The sequence below is a fragment of the Suncus etruscus genome, chromosome 14 (genome assembly GCF_024139225.1).
Source record: "Suncus etruscus isolate mSunEtr1 chromosome 14, mSunEtr1.pri.cur, whole genome shotgun sequence".
NCBI lineage: Eukaryota > Metazoa > Chordata > Mammalia > Eulipotyphla > Soricidae > Suncus > Suncus etruscus.
The window spans coordinates 23084773-23100015 of record NC_064861.1 but is presented as its reverse complement, the minus strand read 5'-3'; the positions used below and the strand labels follow the sequence as shown (position 1 = coordinate 23100015).

At 42.9% G+C, this 15243-nt stretch overlaps 1 pseudogene; it reads left to right on the top strand.

Moving 5' to 3' along the window:
* Nucleotides 1–903: 903 nt before the first annotated feature.
* LOC126028319 (transcription factor BTF3-like) lies at nt 904–1400 on the top strand (annotated as a pseudogene).
* Nucleotides 1401–15243: the final 13843 nt, after the last annotated feature.

Below are 15243 nucleotides of genomic sequence, written 5' to 3'. Positions count from 1 at the left end.
GAGAGATAGTAAACAGTGGGTAGGGTGCTAGCCTTGCATAAAGCTGACCCGAGTTGGATCTCCAGCATCCCATATGGTTCCCTGAGCACCCCAGGAGTGATTCTTGAGTGGAGAGCCAGGTGTTGCCTAAAAAAAAAACACCACCACCAACAACAACAAAAATGAATATGTAAGGCAGGCACAAGTCCCAGCACAGTGAAAATTCTCTATTATGTGTGGAGAATTAGCTGTGTTGATCATGATTAGGTTACTATTATTGTATTCAGTGCTCTAAAGAGTGACAAAGTTTTAGAATCCTTGAGTAGTTCAATTTTCTGGGACAGCTGGAAACATCAAAAAGCTCTATGGGGTGGGGCCAGAGCAATAGCACAGCGGGAGGGCATTTACATTGCACAAGGCCTACCTGGGAAGAACCCGGGTTCAATTCCCAGAATCCCATGTGGTCCCCCTAACCTGCCAGGAGTGATTTTTGAGCTCAGAGCCAGGAGTAACCCCTGAACACCACTGGTGTGGTCCAAAAACAAACAAAAAGTAGCTCTATGTGAGAGCTATAGTATAGCAGATAGGGCTTTTGCCTTGCATTCAGCTGATCTGAGTTCGATCCTCTGGCATCCCATATTCTCCCCAAGCTGCTAAGAGTGATTTCTGACTGCAGAACTAGGAGTAACCCCTGACTGCCACTGGATGTGACACACAAAAAAAGAAAAGCTTCAACAATGATTGAGGTTATTGAATGAAGAGGAAATACTGTATCTTACATATAGAATCAGGAGAGGAGAAGAAGCAGATCAAGTATTTTGTTCAAGAAGTAACATCTAGCTCTAGCTGCCATCTTGTGTAGCTGGTCCTCTGATACCCACTGAGCTCCTAGTCTGGGCCCCCTGGTGGTCCCATTTCCTCTCCAACAAGATGAAAGAAACCATGAACCAAGAGCAGCTCACCAAACTGCAGATGTAAGTATGCGTGGGTGGGAAAGAAACTGGTCATAGGAAGAAGAAGGTGATTCATAGAGCAGCTAGAGCCGATAATATAAAAAATAAACTTCAGTTCTTTTTGAAGAACTTAGGGGTGAACACTATCTCTGGCATTTAGGTGAACATGTTCAAACCATGAACAAATCAAAGGACAGTGAGTGACCCACTTTAGCAACCCTAGAGCTCAGGCATCCCTGGGAGCAAACAGTTTCACCATTACAGGCCATGTTGAGACAAAGCAGTGGACAGAAATATTGCCAGCATCGTGCAGACAATCTGCCTAGGTTCCGGAGACTGGTTGAGGCTCTGCCCAAACTATGGTTGTGGATGTAAAAACACCACTTACTACTGGAGAGGAGGAGGTTGAATTTCCAGATCTCGTGGAGAATTTTGACAAAGGCTTCCAAGAATGCAGCAAACAATTGAGTCAACTTCTGAAGAAGCTAAAACTTGAAGAAATTACTGGAAGCTATTTTATAATTAAAACTGCTTTTTAAAATGTTGTTCAAAAAAATAAATAAATAAAAATGTTGTTCAATAATTGAATAAAACCTAAATCTAATCTTTTTAAGCTCAAGCCCCTTGGACACTGCAGCTCTTTTTAGTTTTTGCTTCTATACAACCAATTCTTTGAGGCTAATTAAGCTAAAGAAGCCTGGGAATAAAGCTGGAAACAAAGGTTAATAAAGTTCTTTGTTGTTTTTTTTTAAAGTTCTTTGTTTAGTATGCAGCTTAATTTTTTTATTTCATTATCATTGAATTATACACAGAAAGAAAACTTGTTTATGGAAAGCTAATCATGGCAAAATAATGAAGAAGATCTTTGATGGAATTTGATTAAAGATCTGAAATGACAGTATAATGTAACAAAAGTAGTATAAAGTTAAAAAAAGAGATGTAGCATCTAAAATAATGAGGGGGGACAGAACGGAAATTAAAATTGAACCCTGCCCAATTCTGAAGCCCATACATTTTTTTCTTAAAGCCAGTCAAATTGAGCAGTGGAGGGCCATATTTTTAAGGTTTGGGCTTTGGTGAATTTTATAGTCTAGTAAAATGAGTATATTTTTTTGTCATTGCATGAGTCATCTTTTTTATGATAGTTTTCTCACAGAAATAATGTCTATTACTGAATAAGCACTGACTTGTGATTTTCTTGGTATAAATGATCTCATTTTGAAAGTGGCTTTTGTCTTTTTTAATAAGTCATTTGTAATCATTGTAAAAAATGTTAATCCCCAAAACAAATAAATATAAAATGTATGAAAAAGAATTACAGCAATGGGGCCAGAGATATAGCATGGAGGTAGAGCATTTGCCTTGCATGCAGAAGGACGGTGGTTTGAATCCCGGCATCCCATATGGTCCCCTTAGCCTACCAGGAGTAATTTCTGAGTGTAAAGCCAGGAGTAACCCCTGAGTGCTGCCAGGTGTGACCCCAAAACAAACAAACAAACAAACAAAAAAAAAAAAACAAAAAAAAAAAAAGAAAGAAAGAAATTACAGCAACAAGAAGTGAATCTCCAGAAATTCTTCTTCCAGGGAAAAACCAAGGTTAACATTTTGGTAAGCATCTTTCAAGACATCTCTCTTTGGGTTTTTGTGTGTTTGCTTATTTGTTTTGTTTTGTTTTGGGGCCACACCCAGCAGCAGAGCTCAGCTTTTATTCCTGGCTCTTCACTCAGAGATTGCTCCCAGCAGGCTTCGGGGAACCATATGGGATGCCAGAAATTGAACCTGGGTTCATCCCAGGTTGGCCACATGGAAGGCAAACACCCTATTGCTGTGCTATCGCTCTGGCCATAGACATCTCTTTCTGAAGACTTTCATAAAAGAAACATGTCTAATCCCCAATGGGAACAGCCATATGTTTCCTGTAGACATAAATTGTTCCAGCTAATCATCTCCATCACTGGATGGGGATGGCTCATTAGCTCTTTTTTTTATTGGCTTAGAACTGGTAGGTGACATGCCCCAAGACACACAGTTAACGAGTGGGCAAATTAGTCTGGTTTCAATTTTACCTGAATGAAACACCCCAATTCTCTGGCAGAATTAGGATAATCAAAGCAAAGAAATCCCCATGGAGAATTTTATATATCAACACACATGTATAATATGATCTATATGATGGTCCTACTTGTAAGACATGATTAGAAAGCATGCCTAGCTTCATGAATTAGCAACTGCAGCAGATGAAATGAAACACTTTCAATGTGGTAAAATCTCTGAGACATTGTTAGCTGAAATATAAGTGTGAAGCAATGTCATGATGTGGTCACCTAGGGTGAAACCACATGGGACCCTCATGGTGCTGATTTTAGACCTTTCCGTACTTAACACTTAATTTCTTTGCACGTCATCTACATTTCAGGTTGTTGCAAGTAATTTCCTTCAGACTACATTCCTACCATCCAGTTTTGTGTTTGTTTTGCTTTGTAGTCGCATTTACCAGCTGTTGCAAACCAAGCTAAATTATTCTTGGAAGCCTCAGGATTTTTAATGAATTCTTGAAATAAGGTGATTTCTCTTCTCTTATTGATGAATAGTCTAGCTACTGCCTAGGGGGCCCAGCAATTTCTTTTGAAACTGTTTTTGCCTTTTCTTAGGAAGCTTATTATATAAATCCATATTATTTATTATTATACAGCCATATGTTGGAAAGTTGTATGTTTATAAAATGAATGATGAATATCAGGAAAGAATGCTAAAATGTATTATTTAGCAGGAAGGGCAAAAATTATAAAACAGGGGCCAAAGAGACACAAGGCAAAGCACTTGTCTTGCAAGTGACTGAGCCCAGTTCAATCTCTGGCATCACATATTCCCCACCCAATCACTGTCAAGAGTATGGTGCTAGGAATAATCACATGAGCACTACTGAGTATAGCCCAAATACACCCCTCCTCTTCCACCCTCCCCTCAAAAGAAGAGAAGGAAAAATAATGGATGAAGAACATAAGTAGAACAGTTCCTTTCCCTTTGAGGGGAGTAAATTTTAGAAGACTGCATGTAAAGGTCTGGAGAGATGAAACAGGAGGTAGGGCACTTGCCTGGCCTGTGGTTACAATGGCACAACCCTGGATCCAATCACGTGCACTACTTATGGTCCCCTGAGTCCTACCAGGGGTCAATCCTGAACACAGAGCCAGGAATATCCTCTGAGCATTGCTGAGTATGATCCTAAACACCAAAAAATTCTGTGTGTGTGAGTGCATGTACTTTTACAGTCAGATCCATTAAAAACCATTAATGGATTTTTGATGATTTTTTAAGTAGGTCCTTGCATAATTAATTTCCTCACCCACTTTATTCAGGCATGCACCAGTGCAGTTAAGATGCTTGTGCTAAGGTTCCCATATGTGCCCATGAGTAGTGATGAGGATGAGGAACCTCAAAGAGAGTCAAAGATTTGACTCAAGTCCATAAGAAGAGGAGGGAATGTGGGGTTCTGGGTTCTGAACAAATAGGGACGCCATTTTGTAAAAGCCACATCATGTAAGCCACATGCTAGGTTTCCTCAAGACTATTTTTATTAACACTATCCCAAGCTACCTGGCCATACTAGGTAGCATATAGGGGAAGGACTCAAGGAAGGTACCCATAGACAACAGCCAACATTTTAAAGATCATCAAAAAGCTAGAACCTCCCTATATCCTTTCCCTATATAAACCTATTCATGATCTTGGGCAGGGTTCGACTTCTTCTAGAGATGACCCTTCTAGGTTAGTTTGGGGCTATTGGTAGACAAATTAAAATTTTGTTCAGCTTTAAAAACAAACAAATAACAACAAAATAAAAACATTATTGAATCATAGCTCTACCATCAGGCAAGGCAGGAATAGAAATTATTGCTTGCTTTTTTATACTTTAAAGCTTACAGTTTCTGAGGCCATAATGATAGCACAGAGATAGGGTGTTTGCCTTGCACTTGGTCAACCCAGGACAGACCTGGGTAGGAGTAATCCCTCAGCACTGCTGGTTGTGCCCCCCCAAAAAATAAAGCTTATGATTATGTACATGTAATTACAATTCCAATGTAGTTATTATCTAATTTTATGGGAATGATCTGAGCAATGAGATCGTGGGTCAAGGGATTTTTAGTGTTCACTAAAATGCTTAACACAAGCTAAGGACCAGAGAGACAGGGCAATAGCTGAGGGCATGTGAAACATGAGGCCCAGGTTAGATCCCTAGTTCTTTCTTCTTGGTCCCCTAAGCACTGCCACAAGCAATTGGTCATTGTGGCCCCCAGAAACAAAAACCCACACACAATAGCATTTATTTTTAAGAGATGTTTTCAGGAATTGGGATTTTGCAGAATGAGTGGCACAGTTGAGTTGGGTCCAATCCATGACAGTACCCCTCAAAATATTATCAGTGTTCACTATAGCACAATTGAAACAATATAGAGACATGTCATCTTGTGTCCAAGGATGACATTTCAATTCATAAAGTGTACCATATAGGGGCTGGAGAGATAGCAAAGTGGTAGGGTGTTTGCCTTGCAAGTAGCCGAGTCAGGACCAATAGTGGTTCAAATCCCAGCATCCTATATGGTCCCCCATGCTTATCAGGAGTGATTTCTGAGCAGAGAGCCAGGAGTAACCCCTGAGTGCTGCTGTGTTTGGCCCCCCCCAAAAAAAGTGTACCATATTTTTCATAGACCTTTTAAAGCATATTGAGATATTTAAATGAATTATTAAATTATACATTATATCTTATTGTTGTTGCTATTATTGTTATTATTATTATTATTAGTTTGGGAGCCACACTGAGCTAGACACAGGTATTTCTTTTTTTGGGGGGGGGGTTTGAGTCACACCCAATGGCGCTCAAAAATTACTCCAGGCTCTATGCTTAGAAATCGCTCCTGACTGGGTGCCAGCTCAGGTGGCCTGAAGTGGGTTCCACGTGGACTCTTTTAGGGGTCCTCAGGCCTCCCTCCCCTACTCTAGGGAGGAAGAGCATGGGGAGGGGCCGGGAAGATATCTGGCTTTCGGTTCCTTGATTCTGGAGGCCAGCTCTTCCCAGGTATGGGATTAGGGGACACCCCATGCTGGAGGCATTTTCCCTAGCTTGGGGGGTGCTGGGAGGCTTGGCAGGCCTCCAGCCATTTCCTTATTTCTCCCCTTTTCTCCAGGCCTTCCCTGATTGCCGGCCCAGGTGGACTCTATAGCTCTATAGTGGTCCTCAGGCTTTCTCCCTTCTCTCCCTACACTAAGGGGGGGACACATGGGGAGGAGGGGGGGACATATGGGGAGGAGAGGAGGACACATGGGGAGGAAGGCGGGCCGATGCAGCACTGGTGTATGTCGGGACATTCACTGGTAATTTTTTTTTCACCATTGGTCTCCATTTCAAACTAAAAATGAGAGGATGGACTGTCAGGCTGGGAAGAGACAAGTACTGTTTTCCTACTTGATTACTCTCAGTGGCCTCTTGGCCTCTTCCTTCTTTCATTTTGTAACTGTGTTTGCTACCATACTAGGTTTCTGATTTGTTCCCACTCAAATGCATTTCCCTATATTGAACTGCGGGGAGTCTTTTTGTGGACTCCAAAAGGCTAAATCACAGACCAAAGTGGTGTCCAGGATTCAGCACCCTCCTCCAGACTATTTCTAATGACATAAAAGGGACATGCATATCTCCTTTGAATATTGTAGATATATTCCCTCAACCGCTATAACTATTATTGAATATCCCCTTAAACGGTGACAATTGTGTCCACTGTCTGAAGTTAGATTGTTTATTTTCTCCACTTTTTATCTTTTTTTCTTTGTGCACTGTTCAATAAGGAATTTTGGTGAAAGAGTCCCTCAGTTTAATGCTTATGTTTGAACCAGGTCACAGGGATTGTTGGACTTGTTCTTGTGGCCCCCTTATGCGCTGATAACACCATGTGGCATTATTCCTTGTTTGCATAGGCACATTAAAATAGAAAATACTGGGGCCGGGCGGTGGCGCTGGAGGTAAGGTGCCTGCCTTGCCTGCACTAGCCTAGGACGGACCGCGGTTCGATCCCCCGGTGTCCCATATGGTCCCCCAAGAAGCCAGGAGCAACTTCTGAGCGCATAGCCAGGAGTAACCCCTGAGCATCACAGGGTGTGGCCCAAAAACCAAAAAAAAAAAAAATAGAAAATACTATACATACAAATAAGTTCTTATCTAATTGAGAAAGGAATACACAAGTCTTGTGGTACAATGGGACCTTACACCCTGAACATTGACATGATGACCTGGCACAGGCCTCAGAGGTTTGGGCATTCTCCATTCACCCCTGAACCAGGGAAGCCATCTATGAAACATCCAAAGTTGTCTATGACATCACCTGGAATCAATCCTCTACCAGAGAAGGCTCTACTGCTGCTCTGATATCGATTTACTCAAAAGAGTCTTCCCTTAACACTGAGAAGATTTAAACAACAACCATGACCTGCGTACTGGACAGGGCTTTCTGCATTGTTCTTTAATATTGAGTTAAAATTAGATGATGCTCCGCACCATCCTGACTTCAATGTAGGATATACAGATTCCAGGATCTTCAATACAGAAACATGATACCAACAACAGAGACTGTGTGAAAAATAAAACTGTATGGGCACTACAGACAATGACCTGGATTGGACAAACTAGTTTGCCTGGAGCCTAGAATTGGTCTTATGTCAGGAAACTTCAGGGGTAGAGTCTTCTTGTATTTAGGATAAGGTTTTTCCTTTTCATGTTCCCCATACTTTGTTGGGCCTATGCAAATGATAATTGCCACTCTAACACCGTTTTTACTGTGCTCCTTTGACTCTAAATCTTTAAAGAAAAACACTTAAACTTTTGAGGTTGACTTGAACTAATATGCAAGTGCATGGAAATGTAAAAAACTACTATGTCTTCAAGTTTAAGGAGTTACATAAATTTTATGGCTTTAGATTGCTTTGTGTACCTCTAGGAAAATTTATAATGTACTACAATTTGGGGTCTTGGGGGGACAAAGTAATTGTACATGGGTTTTGTTTTATCATTCTTTGATTTTAAGTTTAAAATTGGGGTGTCAGCAGGGGGATTTCTTCTGAGAACTCTGTTTTTGGGTGATTGTCCTTCCACTGAAACTTTACCTTGTCCTCTTTCTTTGTATCATTGTTCACATAATTAAAAATAAACAAATTAAAAAAAAAAGAAATTGCTCCTGGCAGGCTCAGGGGACCATATGGGATGTTGGGAATCAAACCCTGGTTTGTACTGAGTCAGTCATATGCAATGTAAACACCCTTTTGACTCTGTGCTCAGAGATCACTCTTGGTGGTACACAGTGGTGCCAGGGATCGCAGTTGTGTTGATCACGTGCAAAACAAGTGCCTTACTTTCTAGACTAGCTCTCCAGTCTTTCACCCTCTCATTAAAATAAAGCATCTCCAGAACTTAAGTACAGCAGGTAGGGCTTTTACTATGCACATTTCTGACCTGGGTTCAATCCCCAGCATTCCCTAAATTCTGCCAAGATTGATCTCTGAGTTCAGAACAAGGAAATGATCAAATAAAATAAAATAAAGCTGAGCCAGCCTAGAGACACCAAGGACCATAATCCCTCCAGGGCCCACACCCGGTAAGATGTCCCCACCCAACGAATGTGGGGCCGATTCCTGCTGTGTGATTGGGAACCCAGAGACTTACCAATGGAGAAATTTTGCAGAACACTGCCATGTTTAAAGAAATCAAGATGGCTGCTCTGATAATCTAAAAAGTAGGAAATAGCTAGGTATCCTCTCAAATAAGAAATTTAGATTAAAATTATGGAAGATGTTCAGGGAGCTCTAAAAAAGCATTGATAGACTTGACTGGAGCACAGTTAAGCATCAAGAGGATTTGACCACTGAAATTAGAAATTTTCACACTAAAATAACAGGTCTAAAAAACTGAGCTTATGCAAATCTTGCCAGCATGGGGTTTGGGGAGACCTCATGCTGGAGGCTTTCTCCCTAGCCTGTGGAGTGCTGGAAGGCTTGACAGGCCACACAGCTGTCCCCCTCTTTTTTTTTTTTTTTTTTTTTTTTTTTTTTTGGATTTTGGGCCACACCCGTTTGACGCTCAGGGGTTACTCCTGGCTATGCGCTCAGAAATCGCCCCTGGCTTGGGGGGACCAGATGGGACGCCGGGGGATCGAACCGCAGTCCATCCTATGCTAGCGCTTGCAAGGCAGACACCTTAACTCTAGCGCCACCTTCCCGGCCCCTGTCCCCCTCTTTATTCCCTGACTCCAGGCCTTCCATGGGTGCCAGCTCAGATGGTCAGAAGTGGGTTCAGGTGGACTCTTTGGGATCCTCAGGCTTCCCTCTCCCTTCGTATTTCAGGGGGGACGTGCATGGGGAGGAGGGTGGCCAGATATCTGGCTTCCGGTTTCCTCTTTGATTCTAGAGGCCAGCTCTTGCCAGGAGTGAGGTTTGGGGAGTCCCCATGCCAGAGGCCTTCTCCCTGGCCTGGGGAGTGCTGTGAGGCTTGGCAGGCCCCCAGCCATCCCCCTCTTTTTCCCCTGGACTTCAGGCCCGCCCTGGGTGTCAGCTCAGATGGCCAGAAGTGGGTTCAGGTGGATTCTTAGGGGTCCTCAGGCTTCTCTCCTCCTTCCGTACACCAGGGGGGAGGTGCATGAGGAGGAGGGTGGGCATATATCTGGCTTCCAGTTTTCCCTTTGATTCTGGAGGCCAGCTCTTCCCAGGTATGGGGTTTGGGGAGTCCCCATGCTGGAGGCCTTCTCCCTAGCTGGGGAGTGCTGGGATGCTTGGCAGGCCCCCATCCATCCGTCCCTCTCTTTTTCCCCTGGACTCCAGGCCTTCCCTGGGCGCTGGTCCAGGTGGGCTCTATAGGGGTCATCAGGCTTTCCCCCTACCTCTCCCTACAGTAATGGGAATGCACTTTGGGAAGAGGGTGGGTTGTTCTAGCACTGGTTTATGTTGGGACAGTCACTGGAAATTTTTTCTTCTTGGTCTCCTATTGACAGTATTGTATACATATAGTTTATATATGCATAATATCCAACTTGTATTGTGACCATGATACTGCCCTACAAAGCTCATATCTAATCTTTGACTGCCTCAGTCCCAACCCTTATTTCCCCCATCTTCCCATGTAGGTGCAGCTCATGACATGAAGTTCAACACATAGAGTGAATAGTGCAGTTAGAGAAATAACTACACTGAAAACTATCATAACAATGTGAATGAATGAGGGAAATAGAAAGCCTGTCTTGAGTATAGGTGTGGGTGGGGTGGGGAGGAGGGAGATCTGGGAATTTGGTGGTGGGAATCTTGCACTGGTGAAGGGGAGTGTTTTTTATATGACTGTTATCATACAACTACAATCATATTTGTAATCACGGTGTTTAAATAAAGATAATTAAAAAAAAATAAAATAAAATAAAGCACCTCTCTAAGTTCTAGTTGTTCTTAAATTTCCTTCACCCTTTTACCTCCCTTCACTGCTATAGGTTTTGTGGTTTGGCTTGTTCATTTGTTTGTTTGTTTGTTTGTTTGTGCTTTTGTTTTGGTGGTGGAGCATGATTGGAGGCTCCCAGCTCACTCTTCAAGGATCATTCCTGCTGGTGCTTGGGGAACCATATGTGTCTCTGGGATCAAACCGGCGTTGGCAGCATTCAAGGCTTACTCTTTGTATTATATCTCGAGACCAACTTCCTTCATTGTAGTTCAGATTGTTGTTGACCAGCGATTGCTCTGAAGTTTTGGTGCTTAAGGGGAACTAACCCCTTTTTTGTTGCTCCTGCAGACCTGGCTATGGTGGACCACACATCAAGTGTGGCCCCTCCAGACAGCAGGGCTTCCCAGATCTGACTGAGGTGTATGTATGATACTTGAACTCCTGATCATTCCCTCTCAGCCACTGAGCTCTTCCTCTAGGCTCTTTCAACAGTGCATGTACTTTTGTTGTTGTTGTTGTTGTTGCTTTTGGGCCACACCCAGCAATGCTCAGGGTTATTCCTGGCTCTGCACTCAGAAATTATTCCTGGCAGGCTCAGTCTATATGGGGATCAAACCCTGATCAGCTGGATGCAAAGCAAACGAACTGGCTGTGCTATCACTCTAGGCCCCCTGTGCATGTACTTTTTAAAGAGGTTTTCTCAGAGATTTCCTTTCTTCCAAATAATAAGGGGTAGGTCTGGGATGTGGCTCAGCTGTGTCAGATCAGAGCTCCAGTGATGTATTCCAACATTAAGATTATAGCCCCCAACTACAATAAAAATGAAAGAGGGAACTGAGAGCTAGGGTAGGGCACTTTCCTTGCATGCCACTCACCTGATTTGATCCCTGGCGCTACATATGGTCTCCTGGGCACCACTGGAGGAGGGAGGGAGGGAGGGAGGGAGGGAGGAAGGAAGGAAGGAAGGAAGGAAGGAAGGAAGGAAGGAAGGAAGGAAGGAAGGAAGGAAGGAAGGAAGGAAGGAAGGAAGGAAGGAAGGAAGGAAGGAAGGAAGGAAGGAAGAAGGAAGGAAGGGAGGGAAGGAAGGAGGAAGGGAGGGAAGGAGGGAAGGAGGAGAAATGACTGGAGAGATAATAAAGGTCCTAAGGAGTAGCTTACATGCCACTAACCTACTACATGTTACCATATGGTCCCCCAATCTTCATAGGGTGCAGCCTTGGTAGTCTGGAGGTCCCTAATCACTGAAGGGGCCTGAGCAAAACCTCATCCTCCAAACATGACTTAGCCAATCAGCAGAGATTCTCTAGAAGTGGCCCAAGGGCCTCTTGAGCACTTCTTGACAGTATCCTCTCCTTGGACCGGAGAGATGGCATGGAGGTGGGGCATTTGCCTTGCATGCAGAAGAATGTTTATTCAAATCCCAGCATCCCATATGATCCCCTGAGCCTGCCAGGAGCAATTTCTGAGGGTAGAACCAGGAGTAATCCCTGAGCACCACAGGTGTGACCCAAAAACAAAACAAAACAAAAACAAGAGAGTATCCTTTCCTAATTCTCAACTTCCTCCCCAAAAGAGAGAAGGTGGGGTAGATTTCTGGTGTTGAAACTTTCATAGGATAGGATCCCCTATCCAAGAACACTCACTCTAAAAAAGTCCTGTTGATATCAGCCCAAATATTGGCATAACTGGAGTTTGGTCATATTGGTGTATCTGCAGAGAGTTGTAAAGGAGTGGTGAAGCTGGGCAATAGGTGAAGCAGCATTTGTGGGTGATGGGTGCAGCAAGAGTGGCACACAGTGAGACTAAATGAATCCCATATGAATTTAGTTCATGCTAATTCTTGGAGTCAACCAAGCAGGACTAGCAAATAGTGCCAGTAATGTTTGGAAGTGGATGGAAGCATCCAGAAACATCCAGAAGTGATTTGAGGACTGTGCTGTGATGGACAAACGAAGCCAGCCAGGGTCACCCAGGGGTGAACACTATCAGGGGACAAGTTCTCCTCATGATGGGGCCTCCCATTTGTTCCCAGCATTCCTGCTCAATCACAACGTGCTCACTCAAATGCTCCAATATCCCAAAGGGAAAAACAAGCTCTAATGAAAAATGGAGAAGGCATGAAACTTGGCGGTGCATGAAATTAGCCATGAACATGGGGACCTGAAATCACAGCATGGTCTGTTCCACGACAGGTTGACACTCACAATAATTTCATTGGAACAGGGGTGTGTGTGGGTGTGTGTGCATGTGTGTGCTTGAATTCCAAGTCATCAAAAGCCCACTCTGCCCTTTTCAGGTGGCAGCCCTGCTTCAGACATCCCCTCTGACTCTCAGAATGCAGAGCCAGCCAGGCATCACAGCAAAGTCAGCTCAAGACCATTGGAGAGGGGGACCTCTGAGGAACCAGCTTCTGAACTGATTAGCAAGTGGTGCAAAGGCACCCTGGCCCATCTACAAACCTGGACCATTTCCCAGGGATAGGGGGTGTAGAACTTTAACCTCTAGCATAGTTCAAAGCTTACCAAGGAACAATGGGCCTTTCCCACAAAATTAACTGCCCCAAGGTAGAAATGCCCTAAATGGGGGCCGGGTAGGTGGCGCTGGAGGTAAGGTGTCTGCCTTGCAAGCGCTAGCCAAGGAAGGACCGCAGTTCGATCCCCCGGCGTCCCATATGGTCCCCCCAAGCCAGGGGCGATTTCTGAGCGCATAGCCAGGAGTAACCCCTGAGCGTCAAACGGGTGTGGCCCAAAAACCAAAAAAAAAAAAAAAAAAAAAAAGAAATGCCCTAAATGTCCATCCACAAATAAACAGATAAGTGAAGTGTGGTATCCATATCATGGGATTATCTACAATAACAAGAGTCCATGTATGCTTTTAATATGGATAGACTTAGAAAACATTATGGTTGGTGAATGAAATCAAAGTGCAGATATCGTTTGAATTTATTTATTTGAAATGTCCAGATCGAGGCAAAACCTTACAGACAAGAAAGGTGATTAGTGGTTGCAAAAGCCTGTGGGAGCAGGAGTCAGGTGGGAGAATGAGGAATGACTTGCTTGGTGAGTTCACAGTTTACTTTCAGAGTGAAAAAATGTTTTGGAAGGAGATAGATAGGTGATGGTTTCAAAACACACGAAGGTAATAAATGCCACTGGGTCATAAATGTCAGAAAAGTTCATTTCCTGATTTATAAATCTTGTCTCAAATTTTCTTTTGGGAGAGGGGAGTTTGGCCACACTTGGTAGTGTTGGGGCTACTTTTCTTTTGGTTCTGTGCTCCTGCGGTTCCTTGGGGGACCATGCAGTGCCAGGGGTTGATATGGGGTTCAGTTTTATCCAAGGCAAGCATCTTAGTTCCTGTCCTGTCTCTCTGGCCTACATCTTGCTTCAATTTCTAGACAGAAATTAAGGAGAGCTGCATTTAAAATATAGAAAACTTTGGTTTTTTTTTTGTTTGTTTGTTTTGTTTTGTTTTGTTTTTGAGTCACACCCGGCATCGCTCAGGGGTTACTCCTGGCTCTATGTTCAGAAATTGCTCCTGGCAGGCTCAGGGGACCATATGGGATGCCAGGATTTGAACCACCAACCACCGTCCTCCTGAGTCTAAGGAAAATGCCCTACCACTGTGAAATCTCTCTGGCTCCTAAATGTGGAAATCTTTGAAAACATTATGCTAAGTGGTGGGGGCCAGACATGAAGCCACATATTATCTGATTTTACATATCTGAAATGTCCAGAAAGGGAAAATCTAGCAGACAAAATGAAATAAGTAATTTATGGGAGAAGAGAGGCTTATGGTATGGGGTTTCTTTTGGGGCTGATGAAAATATTCTAAAATTTATTGTGGTGAATACTGAATATTGCAAATATGGTGAAAACCTCTGAATCAAATATTTCAAATAGATGAGCTATCTGGTATGAGAGCTGCTTGTTAATGATGATGTTACCTATATTAAAAATATATATATTCGAGGCTGGAGAGATAGCACAGTGATGTTTGCCTTGTAAGCAGCCGATCCAGGACCTAAGGTGGTTGGTTCGAATCCTGACATCCCATAAGGTCCCTCCTGTGCCTGCCAGGAGATATTTCTGAGCAGATAGCCAGGAGTAACCCCTGAGCACTGCTGGGTGTGGCCCAAACCCCCCCAAAAAAAAGATAATTCATATTTAAGATTATGAACAATTTAATGATTTTAGTTAGGGTAGCTTGCTTTCTGCAGTCCTCAAAATCCAATGTTCTTAGTTGATCAAATATGTTATTTTAGGTGTTTATAGTTAATTTTCTAAAATAGTAGGGCTCCCAATAAACATGAACAGATAAATGAAAAAGAATTGGGGATTTGGAAATAACTATATATGAAGAGACTTATAAAATGAAAAGGCATAATAAAGGGGACTTAATTTTTTTGTTTTTGTTTTTGCCAGGTCACATCCGGCAGCAATCAGGGGTTACACTTGGCTCTTTGCTCAGAAATCACTCCTGGCAAACTTGGGGGATTATATGGGATGCTGGGGATTGAACTCGGGCCAACCATGTCTAGCCCCTAAAGGAGATTTTTTTAAATGATTGTCAACAATGGCATGATATTGAGCTAGTCATTAAAAAAAATAAAACCTGTATTCTTACCCTGTTCCTTACCCCCACAATATACTGCAATTTGATAAACTATATCCATGTAAAATGGAAAATTATAAAATATTAGAAGAATATATATTTTCATGATCTTGGGAGTAAAGAAGACTTTCCTAAATTAAAGTCATTTTTCAAAATGACAGGTTGACTACATTTATTTAAAAAAAAAAAACTTCAACATAGCAAATGTTTACTCTCTTCTGTTCATACTGTCCA